Consider the following 10345-nt stretch of genomic DNA (forward strand, 5'->3'; position numbering starts at 1 on the left):
TGAGTCAATCATTATAAGGCATTTTTTTCAGTGCTTAATTTGTAATGAATGAGGTGGTGGGGCTCCAGCAATGAGGCGGGGCTCAAGCAATCTTTTCACTTTCATAACTGATGTGGCAAGCCCAGAGGTGCTGGGGCTGTGAACTGCCAAGCCTAGAGGTGCCAGGGCACAGCCCTAGCAAGCCCTGGCACAAATTAAGCACTGATTTTTTGCAATCTTTTAATCATTCTCTTGGCTATTCTCTGACTCCTCTCCATTTTATCTATATCCTTCTTGAATTGTGGATGCCAGAACTGGGCACAAACTCCTGTAGCGGTCACATCAGCAGTGCCAAATACAGAGGTAATATCGCTGCCCAGTGCCTGCCGATGATCACTTGTTTACTCATCCAGAGAGTGCATTAGCCTTTGTAGGGTCATGGTTTCCAGCTTATTTTTTAAAAAAATGAAAGCTGAGATTCTCATCTAATCCCATGACTCCAGGAGCTGAGGCTTTTAAAAGAAACACCAAATACTGCAAGAGTCATGATAGCGGTGTGGTAGCTGGCAATGCTGCCCGCAGATCGACAGTCTCAAAAGTGGCTGCTCATCTTCGATGCTTCCTGTTTTCGGGTCCCACTTTGTGATACCAGTAATCTGATTTTCAAAGGCACTGAGCATCTTCTGCTCCCATTGAACGGTGCCATTAGATGTACAAAGCCTTAGTACATTGGTGCTCTTCATCTTCCCAGCACTTTGCAAATATTAACTAGCACTAATTAATCCTCATTAACAGCAAATGGTCCTCTATTTGGGGGTGGAGTGGGTGAAGAGATAATTAACATACTGTCACTTTTTATCAGAGAAAATTTTTTAATCACCCACCCCCCAGCTTCAAACCAGCAGCTCCACCCATCACAGTGGTTCCAGCACACATTTAAAAATGACACACTGCCACCCATGCACTTTCAAAGGGGCTTTGCACATTCCAGGGATTAATTTCATTTTTGTGCAGCTGCAGGAATCTGCATAACCACACATGTGTATGGACACGCGAATGTGCACACAGAGCCAGCCACACACACACACACACACTCATGCGTACACATGGACACATGCATTCACATGCACACACATCAGCTCTCATGCACATACATCAACGCTCTTGCACACACACATTTTCAAATGTGGGAGACGGACTGGAAGAAAACTTTGTAGGGGGCTTTATTTGCAAGTTTCTTGCAGCCACAAATCCATTGATAGCCAAAGCCCTCAGACAAGTTCTCCCTGCTATAATATACATCATTCTGGGATGTATTAGCAGGAGTGTTGTAAGCAAGACATGAGAAGTAATTCTTCCTCTCTACTCTGTGCTGATTAGGCCTCAAGTGGAGTATTGTGTCCAGTTCTGGGCGCCACATTTCAGGATGGATGTGGACAAATTGGAGAAAGTCTAGAGAAGAGCAACAAAAATGATTAAAGGTCTAGAAAACATGACCTATGGGGGAAGATTGAAAAAAATTGGCTTTGCTTAGGCTGGAGAAGAGAAGACTGAGAGGGGACATAACAGTTTTCAAGTACATAAAAGGTTGTTACAAGGAGGAGGGAGGAAAATTGTTCTTGTTAACCTGTGAGGATAGGACAAGAAGCATTAGGCTTAAATTGCAGCAAGGGCGGTTTAGGTTGGACATTAGGAAAAACTTCCTAATTATCGGAGTGGTGAAGCACTGGAAGAAATTGCCGAGGGAGGTTGTAGAATCTCCATCATTGGAGATTTTTAAGAGCAGGTAGCACAAACCATGGGCGATGTTCCCTCTAACTTTTGACAGGCCATGTGTGCAAAAAATTTCTTCTGTGCAAATTGTTGTGCTTCTGTGCAAATTGTTGTGCGTGCGGGATTTCACCATGTGCGCGGGGTTTAGGATCTGTGTGCGTGCACACATGCGCACAGCTTAGAAGGAACATGAGTGCAGGGGACTGGAAGAGATGACCTCTTGAGGTCCCTTCCAGTCACTAGAATGAAACCTTGCACACTTTTCTCTCCCTTTATTTTTCCTTTCCTCTTGTGTGATATTAGGGCAGATTCTGTTCTGAGTTATGCTGATGTAAATCCAGAGTAACTTCTTTAAGGTAAATGGAGTTACTCTGGATTTACACTTGTATAAATCAGACCCACTACTTTGTCTGAAGGGGGAAGGGGAGGAACAGTGACCAGCCCATCAGATGGTAACAACTTTCAGTCTCTTCCATGCCCATTGTTTTTACTTTTGCCACCCGCGCGCTTTGGCTGGCTCTTTCCGCAGAGCAGCAAGGTTCACAGATGCTGTCAATGAAAGGGTTACATAGAATTTAAGGCCAGAAGGGACCATCAGATCATCTGGTTTGACATGTATATCACAGGCCAGTAATTAACACCCAGCCACCTCGACAATATGCTCAGCAACCTGAACTAAACCGAAGTATCACAGCCCTCAGGAGATTTGCCTATTGCGTGCCACAGGCAGAGAACAGGAGGGACCAATGTGCAAGGACCTGCAATGGCCAGAAATTGGTTCACAAATCAAGAGAAAAAGAGACAAAATGTGACAGAAATAGAACTAACCACAAACCTCAGTTACTTTATCTACGCTCGCGACATTTTACAACCATTTCCCCCATTGGTACCACTGGGTCAGCTGTGTCCGTGTGAGCACTTCTGGGAGCTATAATGCGTGACCCATCCAGGTGGATTATGCTACTGCTCACACCAGGGGAGCTGAATCAGGGCAGCAATGGTAGAATGTGTTTTATGCATTTCCTCACTGTAGGGAGAGAGACCTAGAGAGGGACACAAGAAGAACCAGCATGATGCAGGAATTACTGGGTGAAATGCTATGGATGGCCTAGATGATCCCAGTCTATCGAAGAGAGGTATATACCCCCCATTATCACAGCATCGGAGCAGCTCAGAATCTTGAATGTGTCACACAGCTCCCTTGTGTGTCAGGGAAGAGCTGGCATCCCTGTGATAGACAGATGGAGAACAGAGAGTAAGAGACTTGCCCAAGGGCACATGGGAAACCTGTGACAGAGGAGGGAATTGAACCAGTATTGTACTAGTGCCCTAACTGCTTGGCCATCCTTTTTGTCCCTTTTACCCTTAAAATAGGCACTTCTGGTCTCAAAATCCATGCATGGGACTTCCTTCCCGATCTCAGACCTGTCAAATTTAAAGTGCACTGATGTCTTTGTTCCCTGTTGGCTTGTCTCTGCCCTGGAAATGGGAGCTGGGGGAAGCTGTTTTCTCCAGACTCCTATCTCAGTTAAACAGGCGCAGCTGCAGGGACTCTAACAAAAGGCTGCTCCCAACAGATTCCCAGACCAGAGAGCTTCAGTGGAAGGGGCACTGTTCAAAACAAGTCTGGCCCCAGAAGCTCCCATGTGCTTCTGTGAGTGGGGGGAGCACAAGGTCTCAGCGACTCGTCTGGTCTACTTTCTGCATTCCACTGGACAGGAGAGAAGTTGGCTGGGAAGTGCCTATGCAAACAGCTACACACACTGTAGAGCCGTGGTTCTCAACCCAGGGTACACGTACCCCTGGGGGTACACAGATCTTCCAGGGGGTACATCAGCTCATCTAGATATTTGCCTAGTTTTACAATAGGCTACATAAAAAGCACTAGTGAAGTCAGTACAAACTAAAATTCCATACAGACAATGACTTGTCTATACTGCCGTATGAGTATATATACAGGGTATATACACTGAAATGTAAGTACAATATTTATATCCCAGTAGATTTATTTTATAATTACAGTAAAAGTTGTTTTATCCAGCCTGTTGGGGAAATGGGGGAGTGCCGGTAAGTGAAAAATGCCAGTTAATTAAGAGGGCGGGAATTTGGGTCCAGGGTGTGTGTGTGTGTGTGTGTGTGGAGCTGGGGGTTAGGGAGTGGGAGGGGGTGCAGGGCGTGGGCTCTAGGAGGGAGTTTGGGTGTGGGGGGTGAGGAGCTGGGGGTTGGGGTGTGGGAGAGGGTGTGGGGTGCCAGATCCAGGGGGTGCTCACTTTGAGCAGCTCCCCGCAAGCAGCGACCTGTCCTGGCTGCTCCTAGGTGGAGGCATATCAGGTGGCTCCATGCGCTGCCCCCGCCCCAAGTGCTAGCTCTGCAGCTTCCATTGGCTGGGAACCGCAGCATTCAAAAATAAAACAATGTAAAAGTTTAGAGCCTGCAAGTCCACTCAGTCTTACTTCTTGTTCAGCCAATCGCTCAGACAAGTTCGTTTACATTTGCGGGACATAATGCTGCTCGCTTCTTATTTACAATGTCACCTGAAAGTGAGAACAGGCATTCGCAGAGCATTGTTGTAGCCGGCATCGCAAGATATTTACGTGCCAGATGCACTAAAGATTCATATTTCCCTTCATGCTTCAACCATCATTTCAGGGGACATGCGTCCATGCTGATGACGGGTTCTGCTTGCTAAGAATCCAAAGCATTGTGAACCAATGCATGTTCATTTTCATCATCTGAATCAGATGCCACAAGCAGAAGCTTGATTTTCTTTTTTGGTGGTTTGGGTTCTGTAGTTTCTGCACTGGAGTGTTCCCCTTTTAAGACTTCTGAAAGCATGCTCCACACCTCATCCCTCTCAGATTTTGGAAGACACTTCAGATTCTTAAACCTTGGGTCAAGTGCGGTAGGTAACTTTAGAAATGTCACACTGGTACCACTTTTGCTTTTTGTCAAATCTGCAGTGAAAGTGTTCTTAAAATGAACAACATGCTAGGTCATCATCCAAGACTGAATAACATGAAATATATGGCAGAATGTGTGTAAAATAGAGCAGGGGACATACAATTCTTCCCCAAGGAGTTTAGTCACAAATTTAATTAGTGCATTATTTTTTAACGAGCGTCATCAGCATGGAAGCATGTCCTCTGGAATGGTGTCAGAAGTGTGAAGAGGCATACAAATGTTTAGCATATCTGGCATGTAAATACTTTGCAGTGCTGGCTACAAAAATGCCATGCAAATGCCTGTTCTCGCCTTCTGGTGACATTGTAGATAAGAAGAGGGCAGAATTACCTCCCTTAAATGTAAGCAAACTTGTTTGTCTTAGTGATTGGCTGAACAAGAAGTAGGACTGAGTTGACTTGAAGGCTCTGAAGATTTATATTATTTTGTTTTTGAGTGCAGTTATATAACAAAAAAAAAATCTACATTTGTAAGTTGCACTTTCACAACAAAGAGATCGCACTACGTACTTGTATGAGGTGAACTGAAAAATACTATTTCTTTTGTTTATAATTTTTACAGTGCAAATATTTGTAATAAAAATATACAATTTGATTTCAATTACAACACAGAATTACAATATATATAAAGAAACATCCAAAATATTTAATAAATTTCAATTGGTATTCTATTGTTTAACAGTGTGATTAAAACTGCCATTTTTAATCGTGATTAATTTGCGTTAATCGCATGAGTTAACTGTGATTAATTGACAGACCTAGTTCATGAATGTCTAAAGCCAGCATTTTTGTCACTATTCATTTTTCTTTGTTCCAGCCCCTCTGGAGGGATCCCATTGAATCCTGCGGCTATGCTAGGTAGTGTTGGCCAGCGTGAGCTCAAAGTGAGTTAGTAGGGCTGGGGTGGCACTTAGCATCAGCAAAGCAGAGGGATCTTGCAAGTTTTAGTCCCACTTCCCCGCCCCACAAAACAAACACAAGAAAATGGAGAAATTAAATGTGAAAGTGACATTAATGCATTTTTAAGGTTGACAGACACTTAGAGGTATAGCAAACCCTGAACAGATAGACAGAGATCTTAAGGTTTAATACTGCTGCCCATCACCGGGTACCTTCCATGTAAAATCAACAGCAATAGCGAAGTCCCTAGAGGACATATGGAGTCTCTGGCATCTCTCCCTTCTCCCATTCCAAACCAAGCACTCAAAAGGCAGGAAATGCCTAAAGCTAAGGTTTCTACCATAACATTAACTCAGCCATGTCACACATTAGCAGCATTTTCTATTACTGTTTTCTTGTTAAATATAAACCTCAATGCCTTACTGCTTCTTATTTAATCTGTGCCATCAAATATTCAGGATGTGCAACAGGACTGAGATAAAAACACAAGTCATGATTTGCAAAGCTCCCACTGCTCAGACTGCAATCAATGGAGATTCAGCACAACTGAAAATCAGGCAGTTTAATTTTTCAGTATCCTACCAATTGAGCACTTGATTTCTAACCCTTACTAGTCCACTGCTGAAGACAGACCAGGTATGCGTAGCATTAAGAATAGAACTTGCAACTTTCCTCAAAAAGCAAATACAGATTTCTGCTACTTGATCCAAAGGAGAAGCTCTGTCTAAAAGTATTTTATTTTCCTCACAGGTCTCTGGCCACTAAAATAATGACAAATCCTTGATCAGTTCTGATCCCACACATACTGTCACATGCATATATAACTTGCCTCTTGGGTTGTCAGCAGCACTTGAACCTGGGAACTTGGTTGCTAAATGTATGCACCTCTTCCTCTTGAGATAAACGAGTAGCTGGCAGTTGTAGTAGGTTGTTATCTTCAGCTGTGAATCAACCACTTGAGAGGCACAAAGCCCCCCATATTGTGCCAGGGTGGGTTACACTTGTGCTTGGCTAGTATAATGAATAGAGCTCAGCAAATAACAGATTTTTTTCAAATTGGTGGTCAAACCAAAAAAAAAATTAGTTTTGGGTTCAGCTAAACAAAAATTGTTCAGTTTTTCTTGACAAATGAAAATCTGAAAAGAAAATGATCTGGGGTCAAACAATATGATTGGGGGGTTATTTTGTGTTTGGGGGGATTTTAAGCATTTTTAGTGTTTTTTTTTTTTTTTTTTAAATTAAATGTAGGTAAATTCCAAAATGAAACATCTTTCCAAAATGAAAAATCAAAACATTTCATTTCAGAAATGCTGAAGTGAAACATGTAGACAGATTTAGTCAAAAATAAAAAATTTAATTTTTTTTTCTGAACTATTAGCCAAGTTGGACCTGAATTCACAAATAGTTTCGATCATTCGATCAACCTGAACCTGCATATGTTGGTGAAAAAACTATTTGCACAAAGAATTTCACCCAACTCTAACATGAAGTTCTGCTTTTGCTCTGCTCTGGCTGTTATCTCCCATATTCCTCCTTTTAATCACAGCTGATGAGACCCTGGCAGCCCCTCAACACCAACTGGCAGAGGGCCCCACTATATTGTCACTCACATCAGGCTTGATGCACTCGTTGCCACAACTGTTATCATAATATACCCCTCAGAGGTGTCATGTAAGGTATCATATGTAAATTGGTGACATACTGGTCCCAAAAATCATTGTGTGATGTATGTACAGACTGTGTAAAAAAGGTTATACGTATGTGCTGAAAATATGTGCTCGAAACATGTTTGGAAGGCAGAGCATAAAACCAGATTGCCCTAGACAAAGGAAAAGAAATTTTTACCTGTCTGACTGGCTTGGTTACAGGGCCGAGAACACTAAGAACATAAGACCGGCCATACTGGGTCAGACCAATGGTCCATCTAGCCCAGTATCCTGTCTTTTGGCAGTGGCCAGTGGCAGGTGCTTCAGAGGGAATAAACAGGGAAATTGAATGATCCATCCCCTTTCGTCCAGCCCCAGCTTCTGGGTGTAGGTCAGCAGTTTAGGGACACCCAGAGCATGGGGTTGCACCCCTGACCATCTCGACTAATAGCCATTCATGGATCTATCCTCCATGAACGTAGCTAATTCTTTTTGAACCCAGTTATACTTTTGGCCCATTTAACAATCATACTGGGAGGACAGAATCTGCACCCAGGACCAGTGTTCCTGGTTCTCAAGGCAGAGACTATGAACTTTAGTAATATAAAGTAAGCAAAAAGGACATTTTAGTTATCCATCACTGAGCCCATGAAAGCTGGCTTCTCTTGGCCTGTAAGGCAAGAGATGTTGGTAACTTAATGTAAGTAAGAAACCTGCTTATGCAAAGATGGGACGATGGTACAATTAAGTTTTAGTCACTAGAAAGCATGTTCTGTTGTGTTTGTAACCAGACCTGTCTCTCTTATTCTTGCTTCGTCTCACTGAGATCTCTGTGCTTTGGTAAAAACATTATTCTTGTTTTATTACAAGTGCTTAATTACAAGTGTTTAATTCCTGGTGGAGGGTGAGTCCACAGCAGTCTAACAGGCTGGTGTGTACACTGTCATAGGGCTGGGGACAATAAAAATGATGTTTTAAAAAATAGATCAGGTACAAAGGAAATCCTAGCAATCATACAGGACTGTTACCAGGTAGAAAAGGTAAAACTGTCAATAACAATGCATAAGAGGTAGAAGCCTTCAATAAATATTTCTAAGCTGTACTTGGAAAGAAACTAGATGATGTATTCATAGTTTACAGTGATAATGACATAAGTTCTATTCTAACAATAACTAGTTAGGATGTTAAACAGCCACTGCTAAAGTTAAACATTTTCAAATCCGCAGCGTCAGAGAACTTGCACTCAGAACTGGCTGAGGAGTATTCCCCAGATTTGTTAAATATCAATATCAATGGCTCAAGGAAGTTCTAGAGGATTAGAAAAAAGCTAATGTTGTATTAATATTTAAGAAGGGTAAATAGGATGGCCCAATCACTATAGGCCAGTTAGCATGACATTGACCACAGCAAAATCATGGAAAGGCTGATATGGGACATAATCAGTAAAGAATTTAAGGATGGAAGCATAATTAATACCAATCAACATGGTTTTATGGAAATAGATCTTATCAAACTTGTTACTGTTTTCTTTTGTTTTTTTCAGATTACAAGTTTGGTCGACAAAGAAATCCTCTGATATAATATATTTAGACTTCTGTAAGACTTAGCATTGTCCCACATTCTGATGAAAAAATTAGCAAAACCAATGCAGCACAGATTAAATTGATTAGAAATGGGCTAAATGATAGATCTCAAAAATACCTGTAAATGGAAAATGGACATGTTGTTCCTTGACTTTAGCAAAGCTTTTGACACAGTCTCCCACAGTATTCTTGCCAGCAAGTTAAAGTAGTATGGGCTGGATGAATGGACTATAAGGTGGATAAGGTGGCCAGCACTGTCTGTGATTTGGGGGGTGTGATATAAATGAAGGGTCGGGGGGTAGCTCCCTTTTCTGGACCCAGCCAGCCAGTTAGCTATAAAATCCCTCTTAGTAGCTGTTCTCTAATTGCTCTACCTGTAAAGGGTTAAAAGTCTCACTGCTATGGATAGGTAAAAGGAAGTGAGTGGGCACCTGCCCAAAAGAGCCAATGGGAAGGCTAGAACTTTTAAAAATTGAAACAAGACTCCCCTTTTGTCTGTCTGTGGTTGTTCTCCCGGAGAGAGGAAACAGGGCAGCAACTATGCTGTAAGAAACTACTCATTTAAAACCCCAGATATGTAAGTAGATCAGGAAATGTCTAGGAAGATGCAATTAGGTTTATCTCTTTTTATTTCTTTTTGGCTTGTGGACTTCTCTGTGCTAACCCCAGGTGCTTTTGTTTTGCTTGCAACCTTTAAACTGAACCTCAAGAAAGTTATTCTTGGTGCTTAATCCTTGTAGGTTCTCTCTTTTTAAAATCTAGCAATAGCCTGAGTTTCCAGATGTATTTTCTTTTTGTTTTAATAACTTTTACCTTTTTAAAGAACAGGATTAGATTTTTCTGTCCTAAGAGGTTTGTGCATATGTTGTTTAATTAGCTGGTAGCAACAGCTGATTTCCTTTGTTTTTTCTTTCTCAGCTCTTTGCTGGAGGAGGGGTGAAAAGGCTTGAGGGTACCCCACAGGAAGGAATTCCCAAGTGCGCCTTCCTGGGTTCTCAAAGGGGTTTTGCACTTGGGTGGTGGCAGCATCTACCCATCCAAGGTCAAAGAAAAGCTGTAACCTTGGGAGTTTACTATAAACCAGGAGTGGCCAGTATTAATTTTTTGAATCCTTGCAGGCCCCCACCTTCTGCACTCGAAGTGCCAGAGTGGGGATTTAGCTTTTAACAGACTCCAATCAGGTGGCTCCCAAACCTTACTTAGGTGGTGGGTGTGACACTCTGTGCCTTCAGGGAACACACTACACCCCCATGTTCATCCTTATAATATGATTGTGTGGTATCTAATGCAAAGTTTGTCATGTTGGGTGTTTTCAGAAGGCTCATGATGCACTGAGCATTGTTGTTATAGTGATGTTATAGGTTGTAATTTCATGTATATGATCATGAGGCTGAAACTGTATCCTCATGGCGTAAACCAACCCAGGCAAAACTCTCCAGGAGCAGAGGGGCAGTTCACACTTCATCAAGGCAGGTATGTGACAAACCCAGCCCAGCCTCACAGG

Source organism: Natator depressus, chromosome 18 (genome assembly GCF_965152275.1).
Source record: "Natator depressus isolate rNatDep1 chromosome 18, rNatDep2.hap1, whole genome shotgun sequence".
In the NCBI taxonomy this organism is placed as follows: domain Eukaryota; kingdom Metazoa; phylum Chordata; order Testudines; family Cheloniidae; genus Natator; species Natator depressus.